Below are 8,167 nucleotides of genomic sequence, written 5' to 3'. Positions count from 1 at the left end.
CAATTCCCCAAACCTAGAGGCTATGAAATTGTAATTAACCCTTTTTTTAATCTAGCTATAAATTGATGTTTATTCATAATTAAATAGTTTGGAAATTCATTTGATGTGAAGTAGTTATGCGTCGTTTAATTAATTTCATTTAGGAAGTAGGATAACTTATCAAACGCTTTGACAAATATTAATTTGAAAAAATATATATTTGAAAAATAGTACAGCCCTTAAATATAATATACAGGATAGTTGGAAGGCTGAATTGGTTCACGTTGCAACCTTATCTCTGATCATATCGAGTTGATTTGGAAAAACACAAGTATAAATTAATCTACTATATTCCTCTTGGCCACCCAATTGAAGTGCATGGGGTAATTGGATGAGGGTCAAATTAATATAAGCTTATAATTTTGAAGGTTATTTTTTAACTAAAGCATAGATATATACTATAATATATATATACATGATCATGATGCAAACTATGGAATGCAAATACATTGTTATGTCATGTGTTCATACATAAAACCAAAGCAGAAGTCTCATAGAATTAATTTATGGCATATATATTAGACATCTGGTGTGACTGGAGATTTATCAAAAGAGAAAAATGGATGGAGGTTTACCAAGATAAAAAAAAAATGGAGGTTTATCAAGAAAAAAAAAAAAAATGGAGGCTGGAGGTGGTGTTTTAGGACATGAAAGAGTATTGACAAAGCCTTATTCATAAACACAACCACTAAAAAGACATTTTGGTAATGATAAAGGGTAGATGAGATGAAGTTGATTTAAAAGAAATAAATTATTTTATTTTATTCAGTTATATTTATTTACCTTTTTTTGGCAATTAGTTATATTCACTGTTTGAATGATTATATCTGAACTTAGTTATATATTAATGGGTTCTCTTACTGTAAATGCTAAAAGATTTTAAATGGTTCCTTCCTTTCTCATGGAGATAAGCAATTGGAAGATTCAAAAATTTTAAACAGATATTTACAGAAAAAAGTTAAAAAAAAAAAATTGTATAATAAATTAATATGTATTGGGGAAAAAAAAAAAAAAAGCGTCAGAGAAATGATCCTTTCGCTCCCGTAGCCATTGGGTAAAATGTGTTTAGTAGATAATTATATTTAATTAAATATTTTCACCTTGTCTTATAAAATTTTAAAAAATAAAAGCTCACAAAACTTCCATTTAATATCTTTCCCGTTTGGTAGTTCTTATAATGTAGATTTTTCAATCCCTAGAACGCTAAAAAGGATAATGCATATATGTGCACCAACGCTGCATTATCCCAAAGAGAAAAATCCAAAACCTCTCTCCCAGGGCCAAAATCAAATAATTCAATTTATCGAACACTTTTTGCTATTCATGAGCTTTTCCTGCAATACTTGGTGCGAAAAAAGTTTCTTTGGGGTCTCAAAATTCTAGCAAGAACTTCTAAATTTATCACAAATTTATTATTTAAAATTAAATTTTTCTCACTAAAATTGCAGAAATTTATGGCTACCAAGATTTTAATCACAGATTTATAACTACCATATAATTGATGATTCTTAATTGAATAACTCTTAATTATTATTAAAACAAAGAAATCCAAATTTCAATAATAAAAATCTAATATATAAATGACAAAATATAGGATTTGGTAAAGTTGTACTTTTGATTTTTCAAGTTTATTTTAAAAAATAAATAAATAAATAAACATTTTGATCTTCGAATTTAAAATATTACAATTTAATTAAACTCTCAAAATTTTCAATTAGTTACATTTTAATTCTATTGGATTTTTTAGCTAATAGTAATCCACGGCTTCATTCCATGTAACCAATAGTAAAACTCAATTAGTTGCAATCTAAACACATCTAATTTTAATTTGTGGTGAATTAAATTTTAAATTTACATTTTAATATATTTAAATAGTACACTAAAAATCCTTTATCAAAAGATTCAATTAAATTGAAAATGCAACTAATTGAAATTTAAAAATTTAAAATGTAACATTGTTAAATTTGCAAACTGAAAATACAATCCAATAGAGGGTACTAAAATTACAATTAATCTTGAAATCTCTAGTGATTGTGTATTTGACAGTCTCAAGAGCCAGCATACATGCAAATCAATACGTTAAAAATGATGAAATTTGAAGCCTCTAGAGACTCCATGCATTACACATATAATATAATGCATATAGAGTAGAATAAAAATTACAGAGGATGCTACGTAGATACGCTAGATAGGGACCAAAAAGGACAAACATATATGTCTTGATTTGAGATATTTTGTCAAGGTATGTGATAATTATGATAAACACTAAACCTGCACGGCTAGTCATAAAGGCTTAGCATTGAATCTCGGCCACATCTAAAACACAATGTTGTTTTCCTCGTTTTTGTTTCTTAGCTAGGTTCGACCAACATATCTAACACGTTCACAAAATTGTGAGCAGTAACGGACAGCCACATGTGGATGCATTCAAATCTACACATCTATAATTTGCCAACTTAGATGAAATTATCTATGTGAACAGTCCAATTTTATGTACCTAAAAATTGGGTCATTATCATTGTATATGTTTCCTCGACCATTTTATGGCAGTTTCTCAACAATATGAATATGTATTGAAGAAAATGCTAAAGATATACGACAAATAAATAAACATTCAGAAAAAATAAAAACAAAAAATTTAAAATCTTGACTCTAACAAAGGCGTTCTCTTTAAATGTTCTTTGGAATACTGTCAATGATAAAAACTATTGTTTTTTTACGATATGATGATCAAAAGATCAAATCTCTTTTACCTTTAAAGTCAAAAAGAACAAATGTTATGTACAATGGAAAAAAAAAACAAAAGTTACCCATCTTTATTAACTATTATGAATTAGATTTACAACTTATGTAACAATTTATTTAAAAATTCACTTTTTCATATATATTAGGTTTTCAATATTAAAAAGAAATACAAATTAAATGTAGTTACCTACCATCTTTTTTTTCTTCTTTCTTTTTTTTTCCCCTTTTTTTGGCTGAAGTAGTTAACTACCACTTATTATATCATCAATGGATCCTATAGATAATAAGTAGTGATCATAAAATACCGATAAAAATAATACATGTTAATTGTGCTGTACAGAGGCCAAAGTAATGGATAATTTTAATATCTCATTCAGTGACAATTAATTTAATTTCAAGTAGATACATAATTGTCATGTTTTTGTTTATTTATTCATTTTTGGACATAATACAAATCTATCTGGTGTACGTATCATATCAAAATTGTCAATGCATCCTATGGGACAAAAATTGGGCATGTAACCTTTGGCTTGTGTACGCTTTCTTAGGTAAAATTTGCCTTATGTACTCGTCAATTTAATTTGGATATGTGTATTTATACAGAAACAAATACTATTGCAAAAATATTTAAATATATAGATATATAAATATTATAGTCAAGTGAAATTGCTTCAATTGTAAAACTATTTATGCATAATATTCATGAAATCATAAATTCAAAAGGAAAATTATTATAAATGGTAAAATATATATATATTATTTAATAAATAATGTTATAAGAATTTAAAAATGCACATTTATTTGAAAACGTGTAATTTATAATACATCTTGGATCCATGTAACTTTTAATAAGATTTAAAGTTGAATGAGATATAAAATGTTAAAACCAAAGCTCAATATATTTTCATACAGTGGACCAAAAAAATTGAATTATTTATTTTTAATTCCACATAAATGACAATATTTAAGGATGCAGGGACGACTACTTCAACTTCAACATTGGAATAAAAATATTTAAATTGACTAAAAATTTTTTTATTTTTTTTCTTTTTTAAAAAAAAGGGCGTAGCCTTGGAAGCAGTGTCGTGGAAGGAGTTGATAGGATAGGGACAGCGAGGCAGGCGAATTGGAGGCAAGGGAGCCATACCCAACCTCCCGTGGGTGACTTAAGTGTGACCTCACCAACATTTGCAGTTGGGACCGACGTATGCATGTGCACCTACTTTTTATTTTTATTCCAAAAAAAGAAAAAAAAAAAAAACTTTTTAGCTACAATTGGAACCCGCCTCATCGAAAATTTCATTCCTTAACTAGAACACTTCAGTAATTTTATAAATTGATAAATTTTGTTTATCATAATAAAAATATTCACATATATTTAAAACAATCTTTTTAATAACCTTGTTTAAATATTCTATGAATTTCATACAGTAAAAAATTAAATAAATATTATTAACAATACTCGGTGAGATTGATTATGTAATTCAGCAAAATAATATTTATTAAAAATATATATTTTAAAGTGAAAAATACAAAGATATATATTATTAATTATTTTATTTTATTTAAAAATTAAATAAATATATATATTATTAATTAATTGAAATTTAAACATAACCATTGAAAATTGATTTCAAAATTAAATATTTATACAACATAAATTATAAGCTCTTTCAACCTTTATACAAGATAAATTGTAATTTATGAAACCATTACATATGTTCTTACACTCCCTCCAACTTTCCTGCCCACCTCTATAATTCCACATTTTATTTTTGGAAGCGAACCTCTATCAATATGCATTTTTGTTGCACAACCTTTAATTTAAATTAAAATAATAAAAAAATAATTTATCATCAAATTTATCAACTGGTTAGAATTAATATATTATTAATTTAGATTTAATTTTAATTATCATTTAAAAAGTTTACTTATTTATATTTAAAATATATTAAATTTTTTACCGATAAAATAAAAATATATCATATCATATTATCTTAATAGATTAGTTGGCATATTTAATATGACGCAAAGGAATATATATACTGTATCAAGTGGGTTGTCGAAAGGAAAAAAATCCATTTTTTGGGTATTTTTTACTACTTTTTATTCTGTAGGATAAAAGTGAACTTTAAGCAAAAGTGACAACTATATTTTACCTTTTACCAGGCAGCTTCTTACATTTTTTTTTTTTTTAATCAAAAGGAGGCATACACCTCGGAGACAACTTTTTTGCAATTTGCCCCATTTCTTAAGCTATTATTTTGATGTCAGATAAGTCCAAATATGTATTTTGTTAGACAAATTTGATTAACATATAAAATTAGTGTAACTCTGTTTTAAGATTCTTTTCTTCTTCTTTTTTTTTAATTTTTGAACTGTGTATATGACTAATATTGCCAATTTTATTATGAAAAATTGCATAAATAGATTAGAATGATTACTTTGAACAATGTGTGTCATTAATTTTGGCAAATTTTTCAAGAAAAATTGCATAATTAGATAAAAATGATAAAAAGTAATAGTTGAGTAGACGATTTGAAAGGTTTCCAATTTGAAGGCAAAGTGTAAAATAAGGTAAATTTTATTTACACCTTTTTAATTTTATCAGTATTCACTTAGCGCTTATATTTTTAAAAAATATCATTGACCACTATTTAGTTTTCTATATATATTAAAATAGATCAATCTATCAATTTTTATCATTTTTTATTTATTAATTTTAATAGTTCAATGTTAAAAGGAACTTAAAAATTTATATTTTATAATTAAATAATATTATAAAAATAAAATTTTAACTTTTAACTATTAAAATAACAATAAAACTGAAAGCATATAATAAAAAATTTTCTGTGCAAAAAAATAATAAAATTCAAGGGGAGTTAAACAAAAAAATAATCCTAAATAAAATTTTGAAATATAGTAAATTTTTTTAAAACAAAAAATTTTAAAATGGCATCTCTTTGTGATCTTAAAAATTAATTTTTATTACAAGACACTACTTTTTTTTTTTTTTCATTTGTAAAATTAACTCTCACCTATTCAAAAAAATAAAAAATTAAAAAAAAAAACTTAATTTCCCCACTGTAAATTATTATAGTTATTATTATCATTATCATTTTTTCTTTGCTTTTAATGAATTAAAAAAAAAAAAAAACTTCGTATGATTAGAAGTTCTCTCATGAATTTGCAAAATATATGTTGTATCTCCTCTTCAGGAAAAATATATATCATGTTAGCCTTTGTCATGAGTAGGGTGTGTTTATAGACGGACACATATATTCATTATTTCATGTAAATTTTTAGTTTTAAACATAATCAGTTAATGAATTCTCAGTTAAAAAAAAAAAAAAAATTCAATTGATAATTTTTTTATATCTATTCTCTAACCTGTCAATGAATAGTTGACACTTGATAAATGACAATTATAAGGCGGTATCGCTAGCTATTATATAAGATATTTTAATTGCTAGTAATGAAGACAAATAAAACCACAACAAATCTCTCCCTATTGATATGTTAATTTTCTGTCTAAAATTATATATCCAATGTAGAAAAGTAAACATCCATTATTGACCCTCACTCAATGATCATGAATACAAATCATTATATAAAATAAAGAAAGAAATAATAGTGGAAAGAAGGTCGGCCGTCTGCAAGCCGGAATCTATCATAATTTAGTGGGTTGTTTATTTTTAAGGTTTCATAATTGATATATATATATTTTTTTTTTGGCTGAAAAGAAAAAGAATGAATCTTCTAATAAGATTCATCAATTCTCAGAAATTGCTTGGGTTGGCATATCTTTAATTTGTTTTTATAATTTTGTAGGCGTTTAAATGTAGAGATATACACTTTTAATAAGCCCCTCCTCTATATAAAATAATGTTAGTCTTATGAAATGCATCATAAAATATAAATGAGGTTTTTGCTATTTTCAAACCCACAAAATGTTAGAAAACGAAGGTTTCTTTTCATTTGCTTCATCCTCAAGTGTTTCATACCTAATATCATGTTGTCGCACATGCCTTTTTCTTTTATTAAATTAGTTTATTTAAATAATAATAGTATTATTAGTTTTGTTTTTGGTAAATATAAAAGTATTATTGTATTACTATTAGTGAGAACAAAGAAAGTGGTAAGCAAACTTCCTTCTCCATATGCATCAGCATGACTGAGTACAAAAGACCTTATGAATGCTGAGGTGGAATTCCCGTTTACTATATAATTCCATGCATGTGTTTTTGGGTCTGCATTCGGCGCGGCCCCTACGAATCAACTACTTTTTTTTTCACATTAGAATTATATTATTTTACTTCTTTTGGTTCCTGCACTAATATTCCTATTTATTTGTGTTTATAAAATATAAAAAATAAGGAATTTCAGTTCTAGGCCATTTGTAGAGAGGTTAAATGTTTGTGTTTATCCTTTAGACTTAAGATTTTTTTTTTAATAATTTAGAGCTTCGAGCCATTTTTTTTGGTTTTTTTTTAAAATTTTGGGCAAGTGAATGGCATTTTCGTAATTTGGTCAAATATGGATTAATGTTAATGACCTCGCTTATGGCAAAATCATTTTGACGACTTAGAAGGTAGGTGAGAAAGTTGACTTAGAGGGAGAATGTTCATCTGTTTGAAATCAACCTTTTTTAGTTATAATCAATCCGATTTACTTTCCAATCAATTTGTTAATTTTCAATCAACCCAAAACAATTTCAATATAAATTCTAATCTAGTCCACTTCAATAATGATTTGATTGATTTGGATTGAATTAGATGGTCAATATAGGATTATATTTAGACTTGAGTTTATAAACTCGTGTTGTAGAATTTAAATGTTAGGTAATTGAAACTTTGAAATTTGGCCTTTTATACTTGTGTAAAATAGCTAAATTTATTTATTTATTACAATCTGTCAATATTTTACAAAATAAAAATATTTATTTTTAAAGCAAGATAAATAAAATAAAATTGATTAAAATTATATATAGATTAGAACTACTTTTTTTTAAACTAAACAATGCAAATAAATATAAATATTAAATAAAACAAAAACAATAATAACTTACTAATTGCTATTGAAATATATATTTTTTAATTATTTATATTTTAATGAGTTTGGACATTTTGAAGTTAATCTAAATCAAATCGATTATTGGTTTTGAATTTTTAAATCAATTCAATTATTATAAAATAATTGATCTAAATAAATTGAATTGGATTGAATTGATAGGTTTAGTTGGTTGATAATTCTTTTTTTTTTTTTTTTTTTTTTTTGTTGGGGCACACGCCTAGTATGACCCAGAAATGGGGTGAAAGGTTTATGGATTATGGCAGTTCCATAGCTAGGCCAAAAGATGGATAAATCTAGGTGGGACGAGGGA

This window comes from Ziziphus jujuba, chromosome 1 (assembly GCF_031755915.1).
Source record: "Ziziphus jujuba cultivar Dongzao chromosome 1, ASM3175591v1".
NCBI lineage: Eukaryota > Viridiplantae > Streptophyta > Magnoliopsida > Rosales > Rhamnaceae > Ziziphus > Ziziphus jujuba.
Note: the sequence above shows the minus strand (reverse complement) of the source record.